Consider the following 15,988-nt stretch of genomic DNA (forward strand, 5'->3'; position numbering starts at 1 on the left):
TCAAACCACTCCCTCTGGCAAAATGTCAGGCACCATCTTGACTTGTTTACAGACTCTAACATTTCCCCCTTTTGTTTAATTTAAATAAAGACCATAGTGGTTTTTACACAAACACCACAAACAATCTGCTACAAGCAGAAGGAGAGGATACAAAATGCCACAATACCAAGCCAATTGATGGCTTCATGCAAGAAGCAATGACACCGTTAGCAAAGATACCGAGTTACAATTTGTTGTAGATTACAGTTTGTTGTTTCAGTCCAGGTAAAGCAGTGTCTCAATAGATTAACTCACAGTCCAGGTAAATCACAGTCCAGGTAAGTTCTGCAGGCAGCTAGCTTAAATCATAGTCCAGGTAAGTTCTGCAGGCAGCTAGCTTGATCTGAAGTCTTGTCTGGTTCTCAGCAACACTGGAAATTCTTCCACCCTCATCCTCACTGGCACTGGGATGAAGGCAGGAACTCCAGCAATGATGCTAAAGAAAATCCTGTAGTATTCCAGCAGGCACTAAGAGAACAACCTTCTGAACAATTTAGTACATTATCTCAAGGTTTTTTACATTTGAAATAGGCCTTAATGGCGCTCATTACTGGCCTTGGAAATGATCAAACTTCAGGGATGCAGGCCATCTTAGGCCTGCAGCGTCCTGGGCAGCCCCAGATGGCCCCGGGGAGAGTCCGGGACTCAAACTGCCACTGGGCACAGGGAGCAAGAGCCCGAGAGACTCTGCCTCCAGGTCAGGTCTAGATTTGGGCTCACGGTAGTGGAAGAGCCAGGTAGTGGAAGAGCCGGCTGCCGCCTCGAAAGTCCTTGCTGCACCATGACCGGCTTGAGTACATGGCAGCAGCCGTGCCTCCGATTCATGCACCCTCCAGTAATGAAAAGTATTTAGTAATAGCCTTTTGCTGCAACTTTTTTTCTGATAATTCTTCCTCTGAACTTTTTTCTTCTTTCTGACTAGAGCTCCTGGGCTTCTATCAACACATGCCCTAACTGCTCTCGGTTCCATTGGGGTGCCTTCTTCCCTTAGTAATTTACTTCTCACCCCTTCCATATGTTCGTCACAAAGACAATACAACATTTCAAGACAAAACAAGACACAAACATACTGTATCAATCTTCTCCATTTTCTCAAAATGGCCATTTCTCCTCTCGCCCTATCTGCCTAGGGACGAGCAGATTTGCTCCCGTCCTATCTATGGACGGGCAGCTTTTTTTTTCGTCACTTACCCCCAAGTTTCCCGGGGTTCCCCGTAACGGGCCACCATCTGCCGCAGTCTGGCTGCAGCAAAATAACCGGGGAGTGACGAACAACTTGTGTACGTTGATACAGCAGGAGTGGGAGCCGTTTATTGTAGGACAGGAGAGGTATATATACATTCCATATAGCTAATATAATTAACATAAACTAGATACAGCAGTCAACCAATAAGGAATCTCCACACTTAATGGCTCGCTGGCATTACTTCTCAAACCACTCCCTCTGGCAAAATGCCAGGCGTCATCTTGACTTGTTTACAGACTCTAACAGTAACCACACTGAAGAAGCAATATAGAGCTGAACCCACAATTCTGATATGTTAAAAAAAATAATAACATAATCTTATTAATTTAAGCTCATGTCCAATTAGCAAACATGTCTAAAAACCCCAATGTGCATTGGGTAAAACTTTCAAAAACATCAATGACAAAGTCTTTTTCGTTTGAAGATAAAATGATTATTTTCCTACCTTCCTTTCCAGGTTTATTACACTGTGACTTGTCATGGAAGTGAGGACCCTGGAAATTAATCTGAATTACTCAAAGCTTCACACATACTCTGACACATCAATTGTCTGACACAGTAGGTGACATTCCCCAAGCTTTAGACATTGGCCTAGTGGTTTTCTTTTATGATGTCTGTGATTGGAATTTTTTTTTCCTTTCCATACTTTCAATTTTACTGTTAGGTAGATGACATTCAAATCTGATTCAACTCCTTTATTTTACAAAATTTTCAGTCTTCATTTTCAGTTAGTTGCTGGATCATTCTGGATGAAATATATTCATGATATGAATATAGGAGGGCAGTCATCTCTAATTCCTTTTCATATGGGAAACTTCAGAAAGTATATATTGGATTTTAATGGCCTCTTTTTCTCTTTGATGTTGTTATTATTGAAAAGAATGTGAGTAGCAGAAAAAAAACACATAATAACCAGGACAATGTGTTTTTCTTCATTATATCAAAGGAATCCAGGGACAATCCTAAGTTATACTTCAAAATATTTATGATAAAATTAATATTTTAAAAGTTTTTTTTCAATGTACTTAAAGAGTAGAGTATATTCATAGTATTAAATAAGCTCAATTAAGTGTAAAATTTTATATTCACAAAAACTAAGTAACCATTTCTTTTAATATGTATTACAAATTTCCTACAAAATTGTAATAGCATGTTTTTCTCTTGAGGATATGCTGAAGTACTAGAAAATAACTGATAATTGACAAGTACTTCAATCTCTGATTTTAGTATATGGGAGTTAACTTTAAAAAAATAACACAAAATGTGGTCTCTAGGAAACTGAACTGATAGCTTTTTTCCAAGATATCGTAATTATTTTTCATGTAGAATGTCACTTCTCTATCTTGCTGCCCCTAACGCCTAGCTATTGCTATATGGCAAAAATAAAATAAAATAAAATAAATTATTTCAAGATTTTTACTTACATACAAATGTATGTAATTAAAACACTTTAATAGGGACTGTAAAATTATACTGAGACTGTATGTGTGTAATTATATCCCTAGCTGCTAATACACTGAATAGCTTTAAAATAATAATAATAACACAGATAAGATTAACTCTTAGGAACTTAAGACCTTGATATTTTACTTTCAATATTTTAAGCTCTAATTTTTTGAAGGGCTTACCTTTATACAAAAGCATACTTCTACCAATGAAAAGTGAAGACAGACTTTTTTTTTTAATAAACAGATTGACTTTTCATGTTCTATTTGCCTTGAAGAAAGCTACACCATATTTCCAGAATTTTTCTGACCAAGGGGTGTTATTGAAGGTGTGGTGTGCACACAGGCGGTATGCAAGCTGGACTGGTATGCTTGCTATTTTGCTTTTTGTATGGAGATATTTTTTTTTCAAGTGATTGAACCATTTTTGATTTGATTAAGCACTGACTTGCACAGTGAGGGTGGAGCCACACTACCTACCTTGGCATGATTTTTGAACAGCTAGGGAAACAAGATGGACAATTGGGAAGTTTTGTTTTCATTGCAGAAGTGTACATTATGAGGCTATTCCAAAGATTCTTGGCAATAATCTGAAAGTATTCACAACAACTCAGACTAGCTGTCCTCCTTTTGCTCAAATGGATCTGTGTTCTTCTGGTTTGCTTAGGAGAGTCCTCTTTACCTTTGATTTTGCTGGAAAATTTCTCAGATCCTGTGCTCAGAGTCTTTAACTGTCATCTCAACTATGCTACAAATAGACACTCATGTGTTCCAAACACTGTTGAATCTGAAGAAATATGAGATATTTTCACTTCCTCAAAGAAATAATAATAATGATGCTTATGATACACAGGGCGAAAAAATCAAGCCGTAAGCTGTAGAAACCTATATATTAAACTTGCAGAAGACATACAGGCCCTTGGAGAAAATTTTTTTTAAAATATTTTACTTTTTAGTTGTAGATGGACACAATACCTTTATTATTATTATTATTATTATTATTATTATTATTATTATTATTCATGGTGCTGAGGATCAAACCCAATGCTTGACATGTGCTAGGTGAGTGCTGTACCACTGAGTCACAATCCCCAGTCCCTCCTGGAGAGTCTTGGACTAGCTGTGACTGAACCTGTATGAATAGAATGAATATGCTCCCCGAAAGAACTAAAAATAATCATAGATGGAGTCCAAGGGGAGCCCCAAAAAGGTATACTCAGGGAAACTGGAAAATGAAAAGCATAAATTTAAAAAAAAATTGAAAAAAAAGCTTGGTCTTTATATCCAAAGAATAAGAATCACATATAACTAAAGAATAAAGGTTACTGATAAATATTCAGGAATAATTTTAGAAACAAAAATGCCTCAGTAATGTGTTAAATTCAATTCATACAATAGGCACTTATACCAGAAATACTTATATATTTTTAAGTAATTCCTATAATCATTTTGGGAGGTGAGCTAATAGAATTCTTTATGTGCAGATGAGATGATGACAAACCATAGTGGTTAGTAATTTTTTAAAAGTCTGGAGGAGTCTGCTTAAGCTAACTGTTCCTTAGATCATTTCAGAAAGTCACCCCCCACCATCACAATTATTTTCTTGTAAACTTAAAAGAAACTTCCCACTTTCTTTAGAAATATCATATTAACAAATGCAAAGTGTTTGTTAATTGAATAACCACTAATTAGGCTTACACTGAATTCTCATTATGCTAGAAGAACATTTTCATGAGTTTTTGTTTCCTCTTCTTTTACTTCCCTTTTTGAGGTTTTTCTAAGAATGAACATTTAGTAGTGCTCTCAACATGATACAGTCCTAAAAAAGACATACACTACAACAATTGTCTTGCTGAAATGCAGTGAAATAAAAGCTGTTCAAAGTTTTCAGACTTTGCTTTGTTGTTTCTTGTTATCAGAATTTGATCCTTCTGAAAATGATGTCTGCATCAGTTTACTGGGGCTGCTGTAACAAAGTACCACAAACTGGGTAGCTTAAATAACAGAAATTTGTTGTCTCATAGTTCTGAAAGCTAGCAGTCTAAAATAAAGATGTCAGCAGGGTTACTTCCTTCAGGGGACAGAGGGAAAAGGTTTCCTGCCTGTTTCTAAACTTCTGCTAGTCTCTGGTGTTTCTTAGCTTCTTGTTTTCACAACATTCTCTCCCAATTATGTGTCTATCTCTATGCCCAACATTCTTTTTATAAGGATACAGTTGCCCAACATTCTTTTTATAAGGATACAGTCTTATTGTATAGGGTCACTTTCATCTTAACTTGACAATTTGCAATGAATCTGTTTTCCAAATAAGATCACTTTCACAAATACTGGGTGTTAGGACTTTAACATCTCTTTTAGGGACACAATTCAATTTATAACAATACCCTATGCTGCTATAATGAAAACTTAAGAGCATCTTATATGCTAATATCTGTAGAATATTTTATTTGTTTATTTCTAACAGCATTTAAACATACTTAATATTTGTGACAAATCTTTCCCACATTTCAATATCTCACCTCAAGCTGTTATTTCTGTACTTATCACCTTATATTTGAACTCTGATAAAAAACATTTCTGTGCTTACAGCCCCCATTTCCATACTCCACATTCATCTTTAACTGCAGTATATTTTCACATCATACCACACTTGTAAAATATTTATTAATCAGATTAATGATCAGTATTCATTCTGTTACATTCATTTGAAATGTTTTTTATTGTCCTCACTGATACAGGGATCTTGAGCCTTCCTATTTGATTTTGCTTAATATGTTAAAAATGCAAGACCATAACCATACTTATCTTTTCTGCTTTTAATAATAAAGTTCGTTTCTCTCTCTCTTTCCTTCCTTCCTTCCTTCCTTCCTTCCTTCCTTCCTTCCTTCCTTCCTTCCTTCCTTCCTTCCTATCTCTTTCTTTCTCTCTCATTCTCTCTCTCTCTCTCTCTCTCTCTCTCTCTCTCTCTCTCTTTACTGGGGATTGAACCCAGAGGCACTTTACCACTGAGCCATGTCTCCAGAACTTTTTGTTTTTTAAGACAGGGTCTAACTGAGTTGTTTAGATCCTTGCTTAGATGTGGAGGCTGGCCTCAAACCTATGATCCTCCTGTCTCAGCCTCCCAAGTTGCTAGGATTATAGGCATGCACCATGGTGCCCAGCTTAAAGTCCTTCATTTTTAAACCAAGTCATGTGTATTATATCAGCTTTCATAAAACAATAACAGACCAAAACTGTATTATGTGTATTAGCTTACACATAAGGAAAACCCTCAGACCTTTCACAGTGCTTGATAATCACTTGACATTGTTTGACATTTCCAAGAATTACCTCTATGGCTGTGCCTTTCTGATTTGCTCTGCAAGCACTTTCTTTTCTGCTTAATCCTTAGGAATAAGCTTTTTCTTATAGTCTCCTGCTAGGAAATTTTACCACATACACACTTCTAGTTAGTGTGGTGATGCTCAGATTTATTTCTCCAATCCAGAGTTCTTTTCCAGTGTATCAGTTTATCTAGCAACTGACTTGACCTCTTAGTTGGGTATATTGAAGACATCAGGAATTCATGATGTATATGACTAGAGTCATGGTCCTTCCCTTTAAGCTTGTCCTCTCTTTCTCATAATTCCTTCTCATAGTAAACAGAATCACCACTTATCCATTTTTCTCGGGCCATTCTCTTTTATGTCCCTAGAACTTGCTACTGAATCTATCACCAAGCCCAAGTACTGTTATTACTTCATATCTATAGAATCTGTTTTTCTCTTTATTGATGCCTTCTCTCTGTCCTTAGTTACCATCATGTCATTAGTGGACATCCCTTACATTCATTCTGTTTTCCCTCCAATTTATTATTGAACCTAAGCCAGATAGAATGATCACTTTAAAATTCACATCATTCAGTTACACAGGAGAAATAAGTTCAAGATATCTATTAACAACATGACAAGTCCAGGTAATAACAATATAATGTACAAGTGAAAATTAGAGTGTATATTTTAAGTATTGTCACTACAAAAATGATGGTATGTATGTGATCTTAAATATGTTATATTTGCATTTATATATATAAATGTATGTATATATATGTATATATATTTACATATATAAATGTATGTATATATATGTATATATATCATATATACATATGATAATTGGCTCAATTTAGCAAATCCACAGTGTATATATATTTCAAAATGTTTTGTACATATTTTATTTTTAAATATATACAATCTTTGTTAAAGAAAATAAATGACCAAGAAGGACCCTCACATTGAACCATATCAACCCCACCCTCATAGTTAAACCTCATTGAACTTAGGGTAAATGTCCCTGGTTTCCTGCTATTCAGCCTTTTGTTTTAAGGCCTTCATTGACTTCCCAACTGGACTTGGGTCCATTGTTACATGGTCATATATAATGCTCATTATATATCCTTAGGTCATTTAATTAACATCTGTGTCCCTTCTAAAATAGTGAACTTCACAATTCATGTTTGAGATAGGCCAAATTGTATTTTCAGCAACTAGTATGGTGTTTATCCAAAAATTGGCACTCAAACTATACAGAATATACATAAGAGGATGAGCACTTCAGAGAAGCATTCACTCTTTTTAACTTACCTTAAAATTTTTGTTTTACTTTACCTACCAATTCTTACAGAATCCACCTAGATGTTTTAAAATTATAGATGGAATCATTTTAGCCCATACTTAAAATCCATCACACTTAGAGTGAATCTAAATTCCTTACTTTGGCTAGTTCTCAATTTCAAAATGATTCCCGCTGACTAAGCCATGCTCCTTCTTATAAGCCCTTTTAACTGCTATAATAAAGCCACACTGAGCCTTCCTCCCTCATTCCTACCCAGATACTCTGTGTCAGTTGTTCCCCTTAATCTTCACACCTTTGATTCATTTTGCCACTTAGATCTTTGATTAAATATAAGGTTTCCTTATCCATCAAATCTTAATCAGTGATTCAATCATTCTCATCTTAATTCTTTCTAGTTTGATGAATTTGTCCTATATATTTATTGATTTATTTTGTCATTCCTACATACACACACGTGTGCACACAAACGTACACTCTCTCTCACACATACACACCTAATCCCTGCTCTCTCTCCAGGATTTAAGAGTACCCAGTACATTGTGGTAACTCAATACACTATCATTGAATAAATGAGCACATTTTACATTCAAGGGTCAAGTAATTTCCAGCAAAGCTTCTGATTTAAGAATCAGCACTGCTCCTCATGTGAGCAAATATGAGAGAAAGGTAATTTTTATGATGGCTCAAGGCTTTTTTTTTTTTTTTTATATATTTGGTGTTTGCCTTCAAATCAGTAGAGGATCAGTACATCCATTATGTTTCTGTTTTCTTCATTGATTTACATGGAGACCAGTTGTCTGTCCTCCTTTAACAAAGTAAAATCAACCAAAGATTTTCACTAATGTGACAGAGTCTTTCAATATCCAATCTGAGATTAGTGCAAACCCTGAGAAAGTAAAAAGTCCCCCAACAATCCTTGGTCTAGGAACACACTTTCTTTCTGCACTCTTCCAGCATTAGGATTTGAAAGCCACAGACTGTACAACCACAAACACTTTATAATATTGTGAAAAGTAGATCTTAAAATATTCCATCCTCTTTACCTTTAATATGTGGGTTAATAATTTCTTTTCTCATTTTTTGTAGTTCTCTAAATGTACTAACTTGACAAAAGCCACTTATAGCTCCTCAGTTTCTGCTTTGAATTACATTGACCACAAAACTATGAAGTAAAGTTTAAATCCTAAGACTCCTAGAAGGAAGCAGGATTGTATTTGGAAAAAAGTTGGGAGGAAAAAAAACAAAACAAAAAAACCTTGCCTTTATTTGATACTTTCACTCACACCATGGGGAAAAAAAAATAGCTCTCAAATGTAGTTTGACATTCCACTTTTTACTTACTTCTTTTAGATAAAATGCGGTATAAATTCCTCCACACTGTTGACAACATTTCTGAGATCTGTTTTGGTTTTTCAGGGTTAGCCTTAGATAAGATTCTGAATCATCTAAAATTATTACAGTGGATCTTGTCTCAGTGTTTCCCTTTATTTGGACATGGCCAATTCATGACATCCAAGGGTCTGACATTTTACCTCCCCATTTTTATCTTTCCTTGGCAGTGTGCCATACTTTGTAACTTTCTCTTCTTCTCTCTCTTTCTGCTCCACCAATGACCCTGCCTAATCTGTTTAACAAATTTAAGCTAGTAAGAAAGAGCTAAAGGTTAATGTATGGCCCTTTCAGGAAGTAGGTTTCTCTTTAGGGCTATCCTTTCATTCAGGGTGTGATCTTAATGATCACTCTGTTCCAGGATTTACAGATTATTTTTTCACAGACAAGTAAGAACAAATCATTTAGGCTTGAATTAGCGAAGATGTATTAGGACTGGTAAGTTAATAAACCCAGAGTCTTGTGCCAAGGAAATTTTTGACTTGCCCAATGCATTCAGTAGAAGTTCTGACAAATTTTTGAAATGGGCAGCCTCCAAATAAGCATGAGGCACTTCATGTTACGTAACCAGGTTTGTCATTTCAGACATGGAGCACAGAGATCTTGTGGCCTAATGATAAGGAAAATAAAACCCGAGTTTCTCTTTTCTTTCTCTTTCTCTACCTCTCTGTATCTCTTCCTCTTTTTCTCTTTTTGAATATCAGCAAGCCAATAGTAAGAAAATAAAACCAGTTCCAATTACATGATGTAATCATGAAGGCCAACTGTAAACCATTTTCATGGGAAGTTTTCAGAGCACAGTATCATGTGCCACAATTAGATGTCTCTCCAGAAAACTATAACCCATATCTGGCTTATTATCCATAGCTGAGATCTGGGATTTGGGAAAAAGAAGGCTCTTGGGAGATCTGGTCCACCAAACCGTAAAGCAGAAGTCCCTTTCATAAAACTCCAGATCAAAGGTGCTTAATGAGAATTAAAATGCTCATTGTACTTTATGCGGCTTGTTTAGTTTTGAAGTACAATTTAAGCGTAAGTGTCCATGGAATGATTAAATAGCAAGATCTCTATGAGTCAATAAGTTGCCTGAATAAAATAAACAAGATAATACTTGCTCACTGCAGAGCATTCTGTTTGTCAGTAGTAAATGTTTTATAAATGGCAGAAATTGCCTAAATATAGCATTATTATTAAAAATACTGTGATCTTTAACTGTGGGAAGTACAGTCTTTGGTTTTTAGAATCAATCATCAACCATATTTTTGTTAAATAAGTGAATGGTCTTATAGTCAGCATTCTAGAATATATAGTATAAGCGATAGAACTCATGATGATATATGATCAGGTTTATAACTTCAGACATGAGGAGCACAAACATGTCATGGCACATTGGTAAGACAGGATCTTACAGTAGGCAAGTATGGCACTGCAGGAGAGTATGATGGATAGAGGTGAATGGTTTGGTTTGAAACAATATGGATTGAGGATAAACAGGCAGTATTTACATATGTTGGCTAACAATTATATCCTGAGCACTTTACACTCACATGTATATGGATAGAGATAAAATTATAAACATAGATATGTAGATGTATAAATCCTTTCAGTGAATCCATAGCTGTTTCTATCTTTGTATCTATATGTCTCACTTTAATCTTTATGACTATTTACAATAATTTTTTCATCATTTTAAGAAAACTGGGGCTTATATAACTTCAGTGAGTCCTAAATCCGTATATAGCAGTATATTATTTTTGAATTTTCTGCCACCAAAATTTGAATCATGAGCTACTTTAAGGAAGAGGTGATAACAGGATTAGAGATATTCCTTCAGAATATAAAACAAGGAGACAGAGCTAAGTTCCTTCTCTAAAAGAAGGAGAGTGCAGTGTTGAGGAAAGGAAGCAGGAGAATTTCAGGGAACAACGTGAAGGCTTTTGATTATGGTCTATGAAGATGCCGCAACTTATTTTCTTATTTTTCACTCGGACTTTAGAAATTTCAGTAAAGATTTTGGATTTTCCTCCATATTCTCAGAGACTTAGTGGATATAAAATTTCAAATTTTATGTTCCCAAGTTGATGTTTTTAGTTGTGGAAAAATAATGGGAGTGAGGGCTTGAAGTGGTAGCTTCCGTCTTAGAATTTTCCTAGGTTTGATGATGGCTCCCTTAACAACTTCCTGGAATATATTAGTCTGTGTAGTTAATCATTGTGAACTTTCGTTTCTTCCTTGTTGACAGAACTAATGATACTTAATGTGGTAAGAATTTTATTAGATGAAGTGTGTAAATTGCCTAGTAAAAAAGTAGTAGATATTCAAAGATTAAAAGAATACAACAAAAATGGTATATATCATCAGTACAACTATCAATAGAGCTGCTACTTACTAAATTGCATGTAGATAATGCCATATTGATCTCAGTTATAAGAAACTGATTATTTTGCCAGAGAAAAACTAAATTCTTCAAAATTAGGAAGCAGTATTAAAATTATCGGATGTTCAACATATTTCTGGTTACTTTTGTGTTGTCTAGCATATTTTATAATTTATTTACTGATTGAAACTTATCCTTAGATACCTTTCCAGATAAGATGGACTAGATACAAGGCATTAGTGCCAGCATATAGATTACTCTTCACAGGTATCTATGGAAAAAATCATTCAAAGCTAGATTTAAAAATATAATTTTCATATTATAAAAATATAATTCTGTGTACTTGTGATTTGAAATGAAAAGATATTGCAAATGTAAATACTGTTTTCTGTATAACAACATTAGCAAACAGCACATTTTATCTTAATTGTCTATGTTGTCTCAACTTTCACCCCTTTTGGACTGAATTTCCTTTTTTGTATCATAAAATATTTAGGACTTTTAAAGTGAATTGTCATAAATCTTGGAAAGACAGAAGAGTCTTAATTTATTTAGTCCTTGTAATTCCTGTCACATGATTTTTCTTCTTCCTCATCAGAATGCTTTTACACAAAGAATTCTGATAAGGATCAGTTTCACTAATGTGCCTCCTAATTCCACCTCCATCACATGCTATATATCAGGAATGCACAGAACTTTGCCTTGAGAACATAAAATATGGAGACCTGCCTAGTTTCTTCTCTAAAAGGAAGCATGGTTGATCTTGACCAAAGGAGCACAGAAGAACAGAGAACTCTTTTCCTGTTAAAATCTGTGATGGTTCCACAACTTGTTTTTTTTTTTTTTTAACTTGACCTAGAAATTTTAGTAAAGTTTTTGGATTTAAGTCTATTTTCTCATGAGTTTATATTTTAGTAGTGGAGGTAAAATTTCAAGCTTTAGCTTTCCAAGTCAATACTTTTAGTTCTGGGATAATCCAGTGTGTGTGTGTGTGTGTGTGTGTGTGTGTGTGTATTTTTTTAAATAAACCTCCTAGGTTCTTTTTCTTATTTATTCAACCAGAGGAATCTGAAAAAAAATGTTCTATTTTATCAAAAACGTTTTACTAGAGAAAAAAAATCACAATACAGTGTATTTAGAAAGAAATTTGTACTCAAGCTTTCATGCCTTGTGTTGGATTCATTCACATCATTTGAAGCATTTGCCCTGGGTCAGGGACTAGTCCTCTCTTGTCCAGCATGGCATCCAAAACATGTTATTATGTAATAAATATATTATTACTGGACTGGAGTCATCATATGTAGATGGAGATATCAAGATGTGTTTGCCTTTATTTGTACATTCTTTAAAGGTCATTGGTAAAAATTTGGCTTTTCAGTTCAATCTTATGTTAGTGTCCTGGGACCAGGATAAGTCTTAGTTCTGTATTTCCTCTCCAGAAAAGGAATATTTTGGAGATGAATACAGAATTTGGCATTTGAGTTCTTTTCATTTTAGTAGACTACACTTTATAAAAACCAATGATATTCTTGGATTTAGGATAAAAAAGATTCCAGGTACTGAGGGTAAAAAAGGAACATTCAAACACAAATCCCCAAAATAATTAGAAATAAAGGAAAAACAGATACTCTGGATTATCTGTTTTTTTTTTTTTTGATGTGTGTGTGTGTGTGTATTTCAAGGGTTCTCCAGAGGGAAAACTGTTCTTTAAGGAAATAATTTTTAAATTCAGACTCTTTTAAGTGGGAATTGCAAACAAAATTGAAAATTCATAATCTATATTTTAGCAGGATGCTTTCTGAATTAAGTTTTAGACTTTCTAATTTGTATCTTTTTATGAAAAAGTATATATTGGAAATTCATTTAATAAAAAGGCTGATTAATATTGACTGAGGACTTATTTACAGTTGGCTTGGACAAGTTTCTTTGAATAGTTGACATAGGTTGAGACAGTGGTCAACATTTAATTTCACAAATATTTATATTTTATGACCTAAGTACTCTTTTGAATTACCTAGTTTCAAAAAATGAGGGCATAAAATGCTGGGGGCAGTTGTATTGCTGGTGAGGGAACAGATTATATTCTGCCTGAGACAAAGCTTTTTAAAAAGTAAGCATTTTTGATATTAGAGAAGATCATGCATCAACCCAAAGATGTGTACTTTTATATTTAGTCAAAGTTCTGGATTCTCTACTTGAGCTTTGATCTTTAAAAAACTTTGGTGGTTCAAACTGTGCACATCTTTGTCATGGAATGAAAGAGGAACAGTAACTCTTTGTGATATCTAGTTCTCTAAATTTGGAAGACATTATACCTCTGTGTGTCATGTGTGCATGTTTATAATTATTGTTTCTGATTTTTAAACATGTTATACTTATAAATCTTAGGGCTGAGTTTTATTCAGTCCTGTGGTAGATTACTGTAAATATGACTTTAAAAATTCTCCTAATACACTGTTCAAGCCCTTTGCAATGTAACTTTACCACTTTTCTAGCCAAAAGGCAAAGTTTACTTCCTTACTTCAGGAATCTGGGCTCATGTGACTTGCTTTGATCAGTTAAATATGGTAAAAGTGACATTGTGTAATTTCTGAGCCAGGGCCTCCATAGGACTTGTGGTTTCTACTCTCTTATTCTTGATTCACCTCTGCCACCATGTGAATAAATTCTGTTTAACCCACTCAAAGACAAAAGGTCCCAGAGGAGATGTCATGTCTGATGGGTTCCAGAAGCAATCACCAGAAATGTGATTATTAAATAAACCGTGGTTTATTTAGGAAAATAGGTATATATTCAATATGGGAGCAAATCTAAAAAGAGAGAGGTCTTTGGAGGTAAAACAAGAAATATACTTTCAAGGGAGAATGTGGGTTATCTCCAGAGGGAGAGAGATCTGAGGGTGTTACATCTTCTAAACTCAGTTCAGCAGTTGAACTCTCTGATGACTTCATCTGTTTGAGTGACTCTAGAAGAGACCAGTGGAACTTCCCAGATGAGCACCTAGCCCAAATTGATAAACCCAAATAATGTAAAGTGGTTGTAATTTTAAGCCACTGTATTTTGTGGCAGTTTGTTATATAGCATAAGTGATTGAAATATATTTCTACCATTTAATTTATTGAATATCATTCATGTGGTCCCTTTGGCAACAATCTTACCTTGATTTTTACTTTAAATTACTATTGTACAAATGCATTAAGCAGCAACATGTATTGAGCACTTTCTGCATGTGGTGTGTGATTACAAACCTTTTACTTTCTCAGGCTTTACAAAAGGAAATAACCAGAAGAGATTTTGTCCTTATACTTAAATACAGTAATACAATGCTATGAAGAAAGGGCATTTTCCTAAGGATGTATGGAATAATTTATAGATTAGTCTGTGCACTTCTATGGACATATTTGCTAAAGACAGAATATTAGAAATCCACAAGGAGAAGCAAGTGAACATCAGAAGAGGGATTCTCAGGATGAATCATGATATGAGATTGGAGAAGGAAAGTTTAGGGAACTGATGCAATTCTGAGTAATAACCACTATCCAGGAAAAAAAGAATCAAAGAAATCTCCACATTAATTTAAAATTCTGTGAATAAGTTTTTAGCACTGTTGTTCATCATATAAATTTTTGTTATTGCTCATTAGTGTTTCAACCATTGTTTCTACAGTTAAGAGTTGTCAAGATCCTAAGTAAATGTTCATTTGGAATAGATTCTGCTTCTAATTTGGAGAATTTTTGTTTTCATTTAATATTTCTCCTTAAATATTTATGGTAATCATTAAATATTTGTGATATTAAAATACTTTATATTCATTTATCTTTACTTTCTGATTTTTTTCCTCCTTCCCTCATTTCCACTTTCTTTGTTTTTACCATCTCAGTTTATTTGCTCTTTGTTCTGAAAGATATTTGAAAAGCAGTGGGATATTGCAATTAATTTTATTACCAGTGAAGAACTGTCTCCTTAGCAAGCAACTTACCTAGTAAATTGTTAGTTAAGTGATAACAGAAAATATGGACCAGAAACAACATTATCACCTGATATCAAAATCTAAAGCACATCCAAAGTAATTATTTCTAATCTGTAGTCTTACAGAGAGATTATTTACAAAGAAAGAAATATAAATGGAGCCACATTAATTCACCCATTCTTCCTCCTCAACTAATTCATACTTTTCTTTTCTCATGATTCAGGCAGAAGTTGTGAACACTTAAATCTGAAAACTGATTCCAAAGTGGGAAATAAGTGTTGCCCTTAATTGTATTAGACAATAATATCTGCATTGCAAATAATTGCTGTTTTTCGTAATGACTCTTATTGCGCCACTCCAATTTGATACTTTGGCTCATCTCTAGAAGCAATGTGTTGTTAGGCCTTATTGCTAAGCAACACTGCACAGGGGGAAAAGCCGAATTCTAAGATCTTAAGTGGCAGATTCCAAGCAATAATTTAATATTAAAGAACACATGTCTAAATGTTTGATTTATATAAAAAAGAACTTATTTCAAACAATGTAGAAATTTTCCTGATCAAGATATGTTTTCTTTCAAGTTACAATGATCTTAAACTGAACAGCATAAGTCACCTAACAAGCAGTTACTGCATCATGAACAAATCTAATGCTTTCTGGTTGTGCAACTATTGGTTATACTCAATAGCCATTTTCATAAGAAGAATACTTATGTCAAACATCTATGAAATACAGACACTGGGAGAAAATTCTTCATTTGTCTCTTAGGTTTCTTTATGTCTTGCAAACAGGATCTCCTGCAGCCTTCTTTGCCAGATTATCTTTTCATGGATGCTTGTAGAACAAACAGACTTGGAAGGTAGAGATTTTGTCTTGCTCGAGAACAAAAGGCAAGTTTGGAAAGTAGA

Source organism: Marmota monax, unplaced genomic scaffold (genome assembly GCF_021218885.2).
Source record: "Marmota monax isolate L192 unplaced genomic scaffold, Marmota_monax_Labrador192_F-V1.1 WCK01_AAM20220418_F8-fsc00053, whole genome shotgun sequence".
NCBI lineage: Eukaryota > Metazoa > Chordata > Mammalia > Rodentia > Sciuridae > Marmota > Marmota monax.